General features: G+C 41.8%; 1 protein-coding gene across 5 annotated transcripts in view; it reads left to right on the forward strand.

Moving 5' to 3' along the window:
- Positions 1-16,688, forward strand: part of FMNL2 (formin like 2) — a 339,988-nt gene that overhangs the window by 275,786 nt on the left and 47,514 nt on the right. The gene's annotated exons all lie outside the window — the stretch shown is intronic.

Consider the following 16,688-nt stretch of genomic DNA (forward strand, 5'->3'; position numbering starts at 1 on the left):
TGGATGCTATGAGGAACTGATCAAATAAATACAGACACTGATTTTTAGCAGTTTGTAATCTTAATCAGTGGCATCACCAACTCGATGGACATGAGTTTGAGTGAACTCCGGGAGTTGGTGATAGACAGGGAGGCCTGGCGTGCTGTGATTTATGGGGTCGCAAAGAGTTGGACACGACTGAGCAACTGAACTGAACTGAATCTTAATCAAGCAGTCCTGTCACACGAAAACAATAAACCAATGGACCTGCATGTTTGAAATGGAAACTAAATGACTACAAATGAAGAAACAATTATACACAGATAATGTGACACCAGGGATTCTGAACCAAAATATCAAGACATCAAAACTGAACTTATAGCCAGTTTCCTTTGTTGGTGGCATGCAGCATTCTATAGCCAAGAAGGATGCCTGCCAACTCCCTTGGCCAACTCAGATGTATGTGCCTAACATCTGAGGCTACTTTGAGGCGGGACATGACAAAAGTAATGGAAGGCACTTGGAGCCCCAGGTTATAATGGGAACATCAGCCAAAGTGTGCCTTTTATCCTGGTAATCCCATTTGATTTCAGATGCTTCTGGCTTAAGACCCAAGCTGGATGAAAAATCCAGATCTCAGAGGGACTTCTAAACTCTCTCTTGACTTTCCTGGGACCCTCTAGAGTAAAATACAACTATTTGGGGTATTTATTGAGGACCTACTGTGTGTTGGCAGCTTGCCAGATCCAACAAGAAATTGTTTGGTTCTTATAGATGAGTGTTTCTATCTCTCCATGTCATAGGAGAATAAAATTTCAAATATATTGTTTGCCCATGGCCCCATGGTCAGACAAGCAGAAGAGCTGGGGTTAAAATTTGGTTCTCCTGATTTTGAACTTCTGTTTCGGGTGATGGTTGAACCTGGTTGTGTATCAGTATCCTGAGACAGGACCTGGGAGCCTATGCTCCTGCTCTGCTCCCTTAATTGGATTCACTGCCACAGCCGACAGGTATACTAATGACTGACGCATAATCCTCTTCATGGGCAGGTGAGCTTCAAAGATGCTTCTGTCAATAGGGAAAATGGTCCTCCTGCCTCTTTATTTACATGGCCTGCCTCTCCCATTGTCACTGCCTTTAGATTTTTATATTATCCATTTTGCTAATTCCAACCATGAATGGAACCTAATACTGTCTTTTTCTGTATTCAACCTTAGTAGTAAAAAAAAAAAATCTAGGTTCTAAGAAAATGATGAAGAATAGTAGTGAATCTTTAAATTCATATTCTGGCTTCCAAAACACATAGAGTCCTTTTAAAAATAAATAAATTTATTCATTTTAATTGGAGGCTAATTACTCTACAACACTGTAGTGGTTCTGCCATACATTGACATGAATCAGCCACGGGTGTACATGTGTTTCCCATCCTGAACCCCACTCCCACCTCCCTCCCCATCCCATCCCTCTGGGTCATCCCAGTGCACCAGCCCTGAGCACCCTGTCCCATAAAACACGTAGAGTCTTGAGAGATAAGAATGTGTGAGTGCTTGTCTGTGAATGTTTTTATATGTCATAAACAGGATATAAAAGTTGTATTTATAAATAAGGAGATGTAGGTGAATGGGTCTAAAATGAAAGTAAAACAGCATGTGAAGCTAATAGAACTTGAAAATCTTTATCATTAGATCATATCACATGCCAAAAAGCCATTTCCACACTGGAAGCATTCACTATACAGTTATCAGTGACCCTTGTCACTGGGCTTCCTTAGGCTTCCCTGAATAGCTCAGTTCGTAAAGAATCTGCCTGCAATGCAAGAGACCCCGGTTCAATTCCTGTGTTGGGAAGATCCCCTGGAGAAGGGATAGGCTACCCAATCCAGTATTCTTGGGCTTCCCTTGTGGCTCAGCTGGTAAAGAATCTGCCTGCAATGTAGATATAACTGTTCTAATATTAACAAGCAACTGATTATACTGCAGATCAAATTATGCCCTGAAATTATAATTGTATAGAGTCAGTATTTATTAAAACCAGTACATCATGAGATGAATGTTAAATTTGTTTTCTCTTAGATAAGGTAGAGTGCCTTTCTTACACATAATACGAAAGACTTACAGAATTGAGTTTTAACTATCTAGTATCAGAATTGTATATGGTTTAGCCATTTAAAGCATTATGTGTACTTAGTTGTGAAAAACCAGAAGTAATCGTAAATCTTACAGCTGGTTAGTAGTCCAGAGAACTAAGTTTTGACTTTGAATCTGTAGAGCTTTAACCCAAATCTTCCTCATCTCTGTAATTTCTTATGAATGATGGTGGATGTTTAAATTCTGTAGTCTCCTTGGGCCAGCAGTAGCTCCTCAGAGAAAACAAACCATGTCACATGGGAGAGGGGACCAGGACAGTGCTGGTTCTGTGTGTGCTCTTGGCTTGCCCTGACCTCAAGCCGTGGTATTCATGTAGACAGGCCAGGAGAAGGGTCATCCTAATAACCAGAAACTACATTCTTAGGGGTAGGTGAGAAGAGCATCTGCTTATTTATCTCTTCAATCTGGAGGTTTGAATATTTGTGTTAGTTTATGTTGATCTTTGTTTTAAAAAAATAGGATGCCACCCACAGGTCAGCATCTTCTGAATTTCTTTTCTCTTTTGCTCCTATCTTTATGTGAGGGGATTTCCCCCCCCCCCCATATATGTGACAGTGAACAGTACATTCTTTAATCATTTTAGAAAATGTCAGTGAAATCTTGGCTTTAGGGAGGTTTGGGAGGCAGTTGTTCCTGATTAGGAAAAGTTGTCTTTATGATCTCAGATGCCCAGTGCAGGTAGAATCTTGGTCAATGAGAAATGCCTTTGAGCTGCCCATAGCAGAGAGAACACACAGCCAGCCACCAGAATCCTCGGGAGGAGGACCACGGCAGGGTCTTTGCCCTCAAGAAGATTGTTTTTCATGCTTTTATCTCATTTAGTAAGTGGGATTCCACTCATCTCCTTAAAGAAAGATGAAGGGGTTAATCCACCAGTTGAAGGCTGGTGGGCTTCAACATCAGATATTGATATCTATTTTTGAAGATAAAGTAACATTCATTAGAGTGCCAGACCCTCTGGGCTTGGATCACAGTTAGAACGTAGCTGAGCATACTGCTGCAATGTGGCACCAGATGCTGAAAGGATATTTAAAGACTATACATTTTAAGTGTGTAGCACAATTTTTTTTCCTCTCTGCTTCTTGAGCCAACAAATCCATTCTCCCCTATTTCACTACCACTAATTAATTCAAACGTAAATGAAAAAAAAGTATCTTTTAGCTTTTGACAGATTTTGATGTGTGATTACATTAATTTCTCCTTTTTCAGTTAATATTAAAAATCCAAACAAGTGTGATTTTCTGTGTTTTTGCAGTGAAATCTTATGGCTTGTCTTACAATATCTGAAGTACGTATTTTAGGAAAATAGCACTTCCAGTTTAATGATATCTGATGGTGAGAAGGGTTTCCCTGGTGGCTCAGTGGTAAAGAATCCATCTGCTAATGCAAGAGATGCAGGAGAGGTGGGTTTGATCCCTGGGTTGGGAAGATCCCCTGGAGGAGGAAATGGCAATTCACTGCAGTATTCTTGCCTGGGAAATCTCATGGACAGAGGACCCTGGCAGGCTACAGTCTATGGGATCCCAAAGTCTGACTTGACTAAGCAGGCACATAAGATGGTGGGAAGGATATTAACCCAAGACCTTGCTTTTGGTGGGTTTGGAGGTTTGGGACTAAGCCTGACATTACTGAGCAAGCATATATATCACCTCAATGTTTATCATGATAAATAAGTTTTAATTACATAATTTTTTTGTAATTACATAACTTTATAATTACATAAATTATATACCTCTGTAAGCATAAGTACAGATAGTAAACTTATGCCAAGCATCATTTGTGACATGATGTCATTTCTTATGCTCCTTGAATTCTTAAAAAGTTTTCTTTTTTTAAGTGAAAGGAGTTAACACATTTGGTTGTGATGTTGAAACATCTCGTGAAAATTTATGGTCCTGAATGAGGACCAGGGTGAGAACAAGGAGTCATCTGTTTTTTCTAATTTAGCCATGCCGAAGGACAGAGTGCCATCTTCCCTACTGATGCTTTCTTAGTTACCTAGCAATATATGTTCATGAGCATTTGGTCTACCAGACAGAAGAGAGAATACATTTGAAAGTAAAGGTTGCTGTGTTGGTATTTACATTGATTCAGGGTCTTGTTTATAAGAAGCAGAAACTGAGCCTAGCAGTGTCTAGGCTAAGATTGGAAGGATGGGTTGATCGGAAGGATGTCAGGAAATGCACAGGGGTCATAAGGAGCCTGGAGAAACAGGCCTGGAAAATAGGCAGGCATTCCTAAAAGGTAGCTGGACTCAGGCTGTGACCTTGATACCTGGACACCATAAACACTGGGGTTCTGGTCATGCTTTTTCTTTTCTCTCAAAGGACATGGACCATAGCTAGCAACCCACTGGGTCATAAAGCTACACTTACTGGTTAAGGACATCAACTGGCCTCCACTTTGGAGTCAGAATACTGTATTTAATCCAATTTCCCTTAGGAACCCTGAGGTTGCCTACCTAGACCTTGCTCTCCTCAACTTTTCTTAGTCAGCCTATTTCTTTTTGCTATGTTCTTTGATGTAGCAGCAATTTGCCTTTTAGAAAGTGTCCCCAAAAGTTGGTCCAAAAAGTGTGCCTGTTTGAAATCACAAGGAAAAAGTACTGAGGCCATGCAGACTCTGCAGCAGAATAGCTCACTTTGACACTAATAATAAAAATTCTCTGAGGTCTTTGAGCTACCCACTTTCCCAGACTGCTGGAAGGTGCACCTGGAATTCATCAGGATTCCAGATCGATTATAACTGTGTTCTCATCTGCTTCCACAATGAGAGCATCTGGCTTTAACAAATAAACCCGAGGCCTGAGTTTGGTTATTAAAGGCCCAACGCCTTCCCACTTTGGACCTTCTAGCACAGATAAATGGAGCCTTGTGAAATGAGTCACTTGAGGCCACCAATTCTCTTGGACATAGCACTCTTGGCAGGAGCCATTATTTTTTTCACCTATTGCTAGAAGGCTTGCTAAGTAAGCTGATGTGGTTTAGCTACTGGGCATCTGAAAGCACTTGTGCTACACATGATTATGTTGATTTAAGAAAGCCTGTCAAGTTTTATTTACAGTGGACCCAATTGGGCAGGAAGGAGAGCAGACATTTTGGTGTGCTTCCAGCATCCTTCTGAATTTAATCCCATCTAATCTAACCTCTCAAATATTTGAAGGGTGTAGGATTATAACCCTAGCACAAGCCATCCAGATAACTCATTCACTGGTAAAATTCTCGGCATAGAGGGCAGGGTACTTAGTTTTTTCAGTCTCTTCTTGAGTTATAAGCAAAGTAGTGATTCAAATCTCAAACTCTGGGAGTGATAGTTCTAAATAGACCATGTGTGTATTTCACCCTAGCAGGCCAGAATTAGGTCAGCCTGGTGTGCTGTGATTCATGGGGTTGCAAAGAGTCGGACACGACTGAACAACTGAACTGAACTGAATTTACCCAGACTCTTCTCCAGCCTGTCCATCTTCCAAGGATCAGGAAGTAAAGTCATCATGATTGTCTTTTGGACTGTGTATTCACTGTGGCAGTTGTTACTTGTTCATAATAAATTACTCCAAACTTAGTCTTCTTAGGCTCATGGATTCTGTATGTTAGGAGGTCAGGCTGGGCATGTCATGGTTAATTGTCTTTGGTCCTTTGCTTCTCGGGTCTCATCAGGGAAGATCCAATTGATGAGGCGGGGTTTCACTTGGAGGTTTTCTCGCTCATATGTCTAGTTTCTGGGCTGTGATGACTCAAAGGCTCAGTTTGTGAGTCAACCAGAGTTGTCTGCATGTGGAACTCCCTGTGGCTGGAGCTTCTTGTGGCCTGACAGCTGGCCTCTATCAGGGAGTGTCCAGGAGGGAGCAGCTGCAGAGCAGACATTCAGAGAGACAGAAGTCACAACGTGTCTTTTGAACTTTCTTCTGAAGTCATCAGTGTCACTTCTGCTATGTTCTGTGGGTTACAAGTGAGTCACTAAGGCCAACCCATATGCCAAGGGGAAGGCAATGACTTGACTTCTTGATGGTGGAGTGTAAGGGTCACAATGCAGAAGAACATGTGGGTGGAAGAGACTCCTGGGGTCATCTTTGGAAACTACAGTTCACCTTAATAACTTTTTGAGAGTTTATCCATTTAGCTGTTCCTCTTCTATTTTTTCTTTTTCACCCAGTGTAATACTTGGTTTCTCCTCAGAACCAAAAACTGTATAAAGTTTTTCATTGGAGAGAAAAAGAATGGTTACTACTTTTTTTGGAGGAGAAAGGAGCCGTTTATATAGGGTTTCTGAGCCCATGGTAATGAACTAGTTGCTTGTTTATCATCTTGGTCTTTATTGTGGAGTAAGGGAGTGAAGGCTGGTATCCTGCTGATAATCAAGGCATGAGTCATGCTAACTTGCAGGAAAAAAATTATGAGCATTTGCGTGCCCCGAGTTGACTCACTGGAAAAGACTCTGATGCTGGGAAAGGTTGGGGGCTGGAGGAGAAGGGGACGACGGAGAATGAGATGGCTGGATGGCATCACCGACTCTGTGGACATGAGTTTGAGTGTACTCCGGGAGTTGGTGATGGACAGGGAGGCCTGGCGTGCTGTGATTCATGGGGTCGCGGAGAGTCGGACACGACTGAGCGACTGAACTGAACTGATCTGTCAGAAACAATGATAAACATTGGAAATAAGAAAATAAGTATGACCATTAAGAGTTCTACCCTTAAGAGGGAGCATCCCAATCCAATTAAGGAAACCAGCATTTCTGTAGTCATCGCTCTAGGCCGTAGGAAGGTAAATGCCAGGTGCTTTGCAAAGAGAAGGAACAACTAACCAGGAGGAGGAGAAGGATCGAGGGCAGATACGGGGTCTGAGCTTTCAGGGGTGCTTCCTATAGGAAAGGGTGCCTGAGCTGAGTTTAGGATCAATAAGAATTAACCAGGTATATTAATTTCTTGTCATTGTTGTAACAAATTGCCACAAGCTTTAGTGGCTTAAAACAACACAAATTTATTATTTTGTAGTTCTGTTGGTTGTATGTACATAAAATAAGTCTATAGGGTGGTATTCTCCTGGGGAATCTATTTCCTTGTCCTTTCGGTTTACAGAAGTTGCTTCCATTCCTTGGCTCATGGCCCCTTCTCTTCTGGCCTCCTTCCTTTAGTGACCATAGTGATTATATTTGGCTCACCCAGATAATCCAGGATAATCTACCCATGTCCATATCCTTGGCTTAATCATATCTTCAAAGTGCATATTTCCTTACACATAAGATAAATAATCACAATAATAGGATTAGGACTTAGACATCTTTGTGGCCTACCACACCAGGTAAAAATGTCATTTGATGTGAAGAAGGTGGCATCTTCATAAAACTTCAAGGACTTTGTGTGCTGTGTGCTTAGTCGCTCAGCCCTATTGAACTCTTTGTGACCCCATGGACTGTAGCCCACCAGGCTCCTCTGTCCATGTGCATTATCCAGGCAATAATACTGGAATGGGTTGCCATGCCCTCCTCCAGGGGATTTTTCCCAACCCAGGGATCAAACTCAGGTCTCCTGCATTGCAGGCCGATTCTGGCCTTTTCTGCAGAGTAAGGCTAAATCTCCTTGGATTCTTTTTCTGTGTGAAAGCTTTTGCTGCTGCTAAGTCGCTTCAGTCGTGTCCAACTCTGTGTGACCCCATAGACAGCAGCCCACCAGGCTCCACCATCCCTGGGATTCTCCAGGCAAGAACACTGGAGTGGGTTGCCATTTCCTTCTCCAGTGCAGGAAAGTGAAAATGAAGTTGCTCAGTCATGTCTGACTCTTCGTGACCCCATGGACCGCAGCCTACCAGGCCCCTCTGTCCATGGGGTTTTCCAGGCAAGAGTACTGGAGTGGGGTGCCATTGCCTTCTCTGCTATGTGAAAGCGCTGCCTCCCTATTCTCTCTCTCCCTCACTCGATCCTGACTTGCATCAGTTCAGTTCAGTCACTCAGTCGTGTCCGACTCTTTGCAACCCCATGAATCACAGCACGCCAGGCCTCCCTATCAATCACCAACTCCAGAAGTTCACCCAAACTCATATCCATCGAGTCGGTGATGCCATCCAGCCATCTCATTCTCTGTTGTCCCCGTCTCCTCCCACCCCCAATCCTTCCTAGCATCAGAGTCTTTTTCCAGTGAGTCAACTCGTCGCATGAGGTGGCCAAAGTATTGGAGTTTCAGCTTTAGCATCAGTCCTTCCAAGGAACACCCAGGATTGATCTCCTTTAGAATGGACTGGTGGATCTCCTTGCAGTCCAAGGGACTCTCAAGAGTCTTCTCCAGCGCCACAGTTCAAAAGCATCAATTCTTTGACGATGAGCTTTCTTCACAGTCCAACTCTCACATCCATACATCACCACAGGAAAAACCATAGCCTTGACTAGATGGACCTTTGTTGGCAAAGTAATGTCTCTGCTTTTTAATATGCTGTCTAGGTTGGTCATAACTTTCCTTCCAAGGAGTAAGCGTCTTTTAATTTCCTGGCTGCAATGAGCATCTGCAGTGATTTTGGAGCCCACAAAAATAAAGTCTGACACTGTTTCCACTGTTTCCCCATCTATTTCCCATGAAGTGATGGGACCAGATGCCATGATCTTTGTTTTCTGAATGTTGAGCTTCAAGCCAACCATTTCACTCTCCTCTTTCACTTTCATCAAGAGGCTTTTGAGTTCCTCTTCACTTTCTGCCATAAGGGTGGTGTCATCTGCATATCTGAGGTTATTGATATTTCTCCCAGCAGTCTTGATTCCAGCTGGTGCTTCTTCCAGCCCAGCGTTCCTCGTGATGAACTCTGCATGTAAGTTAAATAAGCAGGGTGACCATATACAACCTTGACGTACTCCTTTTCTATTTGGAACCAGTCTGTTGTTCCATGTCCAGTTCTAACTGTTGCTTCCTGACCTGCATACAGGTTTCTCAAGAGGCAGGTCAGGTGGTCTGGTATTCCCATCTCTTTCAGAATGTTCCACAGTTTATTGTGATCCACACAGTCAGAGGCTTTGGCATAGTCAATGAAGCAGAAATAGATGTTTTTCTGGAACTCTCTTGCTTTCTCCATGATCCAGCAGATGTTGGCAACTTGATCTCTGGTGCCTCTGCCTTTTCTAAAACCAGCTTGAACATCTGGAAGTTCACGGTTCACAAATTGCTGAAGCCTGGCTTGGAGAATTTTGAGAATGACTTTACTTGCGTGTGAGATGAGTGCAATTGTGCGGTAGTTTGAGCATTCTTTGGCATTGCCTTTCTTTGGGATTGGAATGAAGACTGACCTTTTCCAGTCCTGTGGCCACTGCTGAGTTTTCCAAATTTGCTGGCATATTGCGTGCAGCACTTTCACAGCATCATCTTTCAGGATTTGAAATAGCTCAATTGGAATTCCATCACCTCCACTAGCTTTGTTCGTAGTGATGCTTTCTAAGGCCCACTTGACTTCACATTCCAAGATGTCTGGCTCCAGGTGAGTGATCACGCCATCGTGATTATCTTCGTCATGAAGATCTTTTTTGTACAGTTCTTCTGTGTATTCTTGCCACCTCTTCTTAATATCTTCTGCTTCTGTTAGGTCCATACCATTTCTGTCCTTTATCGAGCCCATCTTTGCATGAAATGTTCCCTTGATATCTCTAATTTTCTTGAAAAGATCTCTTGTTTTTCCTGTTCTGTTGTTTTCCTCTATTTCTTTGCATTTATCACTGAGGAAGTCTTTCTTATCTCTCCTTGCTATTCTTTGGAACTCTGCATTCAGATGCTTATATCTTTCCTTTTCTCCTTTGCTTTTCGCTTCTCTTCTTTACACAGCTATTTGTAAGGCCTCCTCAGACAGCCATTTTGCTTTTTTGTGTTTCTTTTCCATGGGGATGGTCGTGGTCCCTGTCTCCTGTACAATGTCACGAACCTCTGTCCAGAGTTCATCAGGCACTCTATCAGATCTAGACCCTTAAATCTATTTCTTACTTCCACTGTATAATCATAAGGGATTTGATTTAGGTCATATCTGAATGATCTAGTGATTTTCCCTACTTTCTTCAATTTAAGTCTGAATTTGGCAATAAGGAGTTCATGATCTGAGCCACAGTCAGCTCCTGGTCTTGTTTTTGCTAGCTGTATAGAGCGTCTCCATCTTTGGCTGCAAAGAATATAATCAATCTGATTTCGGTGTTCATCATCTGGTGATGTCCATGTGTAGAGTCTTCTCTTGTGTATCGGGGACCAGCCTCGATATGACCCAGGGTATCCTCGGGATGAACGGCGTCGGCGTCAGAGAGAGAGAGAGAGAGAAAGAGAGAGAGACAGGGGCTGATGATTCCTTGGTTTACGCTGGAAACCAATAAAACCCCAGCACGGGGCTTGCTCTGTTTACGTAGGCCGCAGGTGCCCTCTCGAATCGCTGGAGGCACCCCACCAGGGCACCCCCTCGAGTGAGTCTTAGAAGCCCAGGCAGATAAGTAAACTCAGAGGGCCCAGCGCTCCAAGAATCTCAACCAGAAAAAGGAGAATAGAGAAAAGGATGGAAAAAGAGAAAGAACGACACGGGGAGACCAAGCTTCAGTGAGCAAAGCCCAAAACTTTATTTTCCAGTGCTGCTTTTATACCCTAAGTTATGCGCATAAGAAACAGAGAAAGGGAGGTATAGATTCACGCCAAAATCACGTGGGGTCAGCAGTCTTGACCCTTATCAGGATCAGGGCTTATTTTTGTGTGATAAAAGTTTTAGGTGATTTACATCATCTTCTGGCCAGGGGGCCTGCTAACAGTTTTATGGCCCTCTCTCCTAACAATAGGTTAGTTAGCAAGTAAAAGGCTTATATTCTTTTAAGGTGACTTTCCTAAAGTTAGGTGCTAGACACATAACAAAGTTACATTCCTATAAGTCACCCCTGTAGTGAGCTGCAAGAAAGGAACTTATTAACTTAAGATCTGATGTGGTTAAATCAAAGGCTACTACTTATATTCTCTATATGTGATTAATATATTTCCAAGGATACAATGGATAGAGGAAACTTTGCAGCAAGCATTGATTCAACAATGAAATCTTTTTTAGTACTACTCTAATGATTTTAACTTCTTCAACAGATTCCTGTATTTTAGAATATTAGGCTTTCTGTCCTTGCATGGCTGGGAGGCTATAAACAGTCACACTCATAGTTGTAAGAGCCCGGACAAACTTGTCATGCAAGTTAGAAAGCTATCAGAGGGGCTTGGATTGGAACACTCCTATTAAGCCGAGGAGAACTTTTAAACTACAGCTCTGAATTAATGTTTTCAGAGAAAGGTGGTTGGGGGGAAGCCCCTGTAAGTATTAGAGGACTTGGTAAGAGGCGTAAGATAGTAAAGCAGTCAGACTCCAGTTTTCTTTGGGGTAGATGCTCAGGTAAGTCCAGGGGGTTCCTCGAGCCCTGATTAGCCTTTGCCCGTCAGGCCTCTTCCCCAATTGACCTTTGCCATGGGTAGGATTTCCCTTGCTGGCTCCCGGCACTTGTGTTGTTGGAAGAGGGTGTTTGCTATGACCAGTGCATTCTATTGACAAAACTCTATTAGCCTTTGCCCTGCTTCATTCCGTGCTCCAAGGCCAAATTTGCCTGTTACTCCAGGTGTTTCTTGACTTCCTACTTTTGCATTCCAGTCCCCTATAATGAAAAGGACATCTATTTTGGGTGTTAGTTCTAAAAGGTGTTGTAGGTCTTCATAGAACCGTTCAACTTCGGCTTCTTCAGCATTACTGGTTGGGGCATAGACTTGAATTTTGTAATATTGAATGGTTTGCCTTGGAAACGAACAGAGATCATTCTGTTGTTTCTAAGATTGCATCCAAGTACTGCATTTCAGACTCTTTTGTTGACCATGATGGAACTGCATTTCTTCTAAGGGATTCCTGCCCACAGTAGTAGATATAATGGTCATCTGAGTTAAATTCACCCATTCCAGTCCATTTTAGTTCACTGATTCCTAGAATGTCGACGTTCACTCTTTTTCAGTCTGTATCTTAGGACTTAAGCATACTTGAGTATTCTATCTTTGGTCTGGCTGTTTTTTAAGTTATTTTAAATAAGTGGAACTAGAAAGAATTGCTTTTCAATGTCAAACAATTTTGAATTATAGGTTATTTTAGTTGTTGTTAAGTCTAGGGTAAGCAGTGGCTACGCCAAGACATAGGACCACATGAACCGTCTTACTAAATAAGCTTGTAGATCCAAATAGAGCTGTTAAAATAATTATGAAAGTGTTTGTAAAAAAAATGATTTGTTAACTAGGCAAAGGCAAATCATGTTTATGCATCTGTGTGTATTTATGTTATATGTACGTACATGTATTTTGAGTAACAGTAGAAAGATTATTTATGCATAGTGATGCGTGATGTATATGTGCACAGTCATGTCTGACTCTTTGTGACCCCATGGACTGCAGCCTGCCAGGCTCCTCTGTCCATGGGATTCTCCAGGCAAGAATACTGGACTGGGTTGCCATGTCCTCCTCCAGGGGATCTTCCCAACCCAGGGATCGAACTCGTGCTTTTTTGCCTTTGGCATTGGCAGGCAGATTTTTTACCACTGCACTGCCACCTGGGAAGCCCATTTATGCATACTAGTAAGCCCTAAAGAGAAGCCAGTGAAAGGGTTTGGAGTAGCAGTGTTGCTTTCCATTTGCATGTATGTTTATTTCTACTGCTTGTAATGTTTGGGAGGTAACATTTTGTCTCATGTAGCTAAATGTCTCTGTTGTTCAGAGTGAGATTTTCCCTTTCAGGAACTTTCTATTTGGCTTCCTCTTGTCCTTTCTAAAGATGCTCAGTTGTCTTTTGTGTAACATCTCTCCAAAAATAAAGGCATGGATCGTTGCCACTTTTTTTTTTTTTCCCAGGACTAGTAAGGCAGAATTCTTTGGAAGTTCTAGGGAATTGTTGAGGAAATTTCTTATCAGAGAAAAAACACTGTTGTAAGATCAGGAGAGTGTGACAGAAAATAAAAGGCATGATTTTTGTCCCACAAAATTTCCGTTGCTTTGAAAAGGACAGGACTGACTTTAATATTTAGTTAAGGACCAAATGTGGACTAAAATTAACTATAACTCAAAACTTTTAGAGTTGTGTTTAGACTTTTATACCCTTTTATAATTTAAGCTAAAGTTTTAGTTCTTTTTGCCAATGAATATGCTAATTGACCTTGACTCCCTTTATGAGTGAAGTTCAAATTTCATTTGAAATTTAAATAATTCTAAAACATAAGCATGTTTATTTATTTGGGCTCCAAAGTCACTACAGAACGGTTTTGTTTTGGTTTGTTTTAAATTAACAGTCATCTTCAGAAAGAAAACATGAACAGCGTTCGTGAAACTGTTGCATTTTATTCCATGTTTTAAACCTTACCTAGTATATTAAGTGTTTTAAAAAGGCATATGCATGTACAGAAATAGTAAAGCTACGTTTATTTGCTGAGTGCTGACCGGCTAGCATATATTACTCTAATTATAATCTCTACCTGGTGAATTAGGAATAAGGAAAGGGGGGTTCAGAGTAAATATGCCAACTGACATACTTTAGTAAGTGGCAAGCTTGGCATTTTTATACAGATCCATTGAACTCATAGTCAGTGTTACATAACATATTGTCAAGGCTCATAGTGTTATATAACATATTGTCACATATCGAATACCTTCTACACAAATTGAACCCTTAATCTTCTACCAAAAGGCAAACCTAATCAGTTATTGATTGGGTAGATTATTGGAATGTTTGAAGTTATTCTTAAAACCCAAGATAGGGATTCCCTGGTGGTCCAGTGGCTAAGAATCCGCCTTGCAGTGCAGGGGATGCAGGTTCGACCCCTGGTCAGGCAACTAAGATGCCGCAACTAAGACTCTATGCAGACAAATAAATAAATATTAAAAAAACAAAAAATAAAACAGGATATTCTGAGCTGTTTGTATGGAGCCCAAAGAGAGGCGTGAGGTCTGCGCACAATTACAAAGGAAGAGACTTGATTTAGTCAGTGGAGGCAACTCTGGGAGCAGAGAGAGAGACGGACATAGAGTCTGTCCTGGGGCTAGTATGTGTCAGAATAAATGTGCTAGTTGACAAGAAAAAATTATCTGTCTGGGGCCCATGTTACAGAGTATAAAGCATGACAGGAGGCAATCACAATTACGGTTCTGATGAACAGTGGAGGTTCAGAAAATTTCAGTGTGATGAAAAAAGAAATCTCAACTGGAAGACAGACGTAAGTAGGAGAGAAAAGGAAAATAGAAAGGGAAGCAACAGTACCTTATAGTTTAAAGTGCTGTTATATCAACTCTATTTGATTTTGTGGAAACCTAAGAAGGCATTTTATATAATCCTGATATATTTTAAAAATTATCAATCTCTGAGGGCAGAGACACTAGAGTTTGGAAGACAGGCAGGTCAGACATTAAATGACTGGGCCCTGAACCAAATTTGTGGCCATGACAGTGGGTATGAAGCCATAAAATTGAGGAAAAGTTGACAAGAGAAAGTGTGATCCTCTGAATTGGGGATGGACATAAGTTGGAGAATAAGAATCTATTCTAACAGCATAAATTTAATTAAGAAGGAAGAACAACCACAACGAATGAATAAGAGCTGGGATTTTTTTTTTTTTCAGGTGAAGAAAATTGTCTTTTTAAGTTAATTTTTTTGGTGATGGTAAAATGTCCAAGATCAGATTCTTAGATCTGCATTGAAGATAATGAATGAGAGAACAGGCTTAAACAGAGGTGACTGGGAATTGTGTGTGTGTGTTTTCCAAGTAGAGGATCAGTTCAGTTGAGTTCAGTCGCTCAGTTGTGTCCGACTCTCTGCGACCCCGTGAATCACAGCACGCCAAGCCTCCCTGTCCATCACCAACTCCCGGAGTTCACTCAAACTCATGTCCACAGAGTCAGTGATGCAGTTGAACTCCACAAAGGCACCAAGCTAGAATGAGCTACAAGGATTCTCAGAAGAAGCCAACACATGACACAAAGGTAGGCAAGAAGTTGTGCGCAAGTCTTGCTTTAGGTGACAAGTTAGTCACGTTGTCTCTATATCCCTTCCAATTCTACAGTTTAATGATTCTATATAAAATTTTAGAATTTTATATAGAATATATATTCTATATGAAAATAAAGTGCTTCTTTGACTACAGATATTAAAAGAAGACGCCTAGATAATGATAGGTACAAGAATTTATGAACACAAGCAGAAAGTAACATGTCCTAGGCTAGTTGATAAGATAGTGACAGTCTTAGGGTAGAAATATTAACAGGTTATGGTGATTTTAGCCTACATTGTGGTTTTAGTCCCTAGTTCCCTTTTATGACTGCCTGGAAATGGCTGCATCAGTCTCTAAACCCAGAAAGTGAAAGTGTTAGTCGCTTAGTCATGTCCGACTCTTTGTGACTCCATGGACTGTCGCCCGCCAGGCTCCTCTGTCCATAGGATTTTTCCAGGCAAGAATACTATAGTGGGTTGCCATTCCCTTCCCCAGGGAATCTTTCCAACCCAGGGACTGAACCTGTGTCTCCTGTATTGCAGGCAGATTCTTTACCATCTGAACCACCAGGGAAGTCCCTGTAAACCCAGATCTTACTTAAAATTCTAAAGAAGCTTGCTGCTTCCCTAACCAGCAGGTGAGCTGAGTTTGTGGACATGCTGCGGATCCTGGCTTGGGCAGTGTTTGAAAGCCTGGGCTTTGGAGTCAAGGTTTAGGCTCTGTAGATCTGGCTCATGGTAGATCCATAGCCACTTTTTACTCCTTTCACCACAATGATGCATGTGGCTCCTGCCCAGCTCTTTATACTATGTGTTGATCTACCAGGAATGTATAGTCACACTCAGTTTTCATTCAGACATTGGACTGAAACGTGCTCAGTAGAGGAAAGTGGCTCAGTGGTTCCTGATGATCCAGCGACCACTGCCGCTCTCCTTTCCTCATAAAGTTGAGCTCTCAGACAGAGTCTCCCCATCAGCTGTGCGTCACTGCAAAGTGGAAATGGCCGATCACAGTAACATGAGCTGTAGCTCTGTTTTGTTTCAGCAGTTTGGTTTTGGCCGTGGAAAAATGAGGGTTCCTTCCATACTAGTGCATTTACCAGCTAGTACATTTATATTACATGTGGTAGCCCAGATTAGCTGGTATGTTGCTAAGGACCACACTGAATTTTCCATGTAGAAGTGGCTTCCAGGAATAGGTGTAAAACTAGGGAAGAGTATATTCAGCGTGGTAGGTGGCAAGGACATGTTTAGTGCTTTGGTAGAAAGTAATGTTTTGGTTCCTTGCATGTTTGTTCTTGATGGTTTGATATTACAGCATGTCAGGCATTCCAGGACAAATTTGTCTAATTAGGCAGATTGACTGAGTCTGATTCTCCCTGAAGTTGGGGAACATATGTTCTAATAGGCCATGCGGGAGAAAACTGTTTCTGTATTTCTCTCATTTTCTTGCTTGGAATCTAACATTGACTTGGCTTTGAGAAGAAAAACCTAGTCTTCTAATGAGCCTCCACATGACACCCCAGAGACATCCAGAAAACAGTAAGGGATTGCTTCAGTGTGGAAGGACTGATGCTAAAGC

This window comes from Moschus berezovskii, chromosome 2 (genome assembly GCF_049115385.1).
Source record: "Moschus berezovskii isolate FMDL1 chromosome 2, NW_MosBer_1.0, whole genome shotgun sequence".
NCBI classification, from domain to species: Eukaryota; Metazoa; Chordata; class Mammalia; order Artiodactyla; family Moschidae; genus Moschus; species Moschus berezovskii.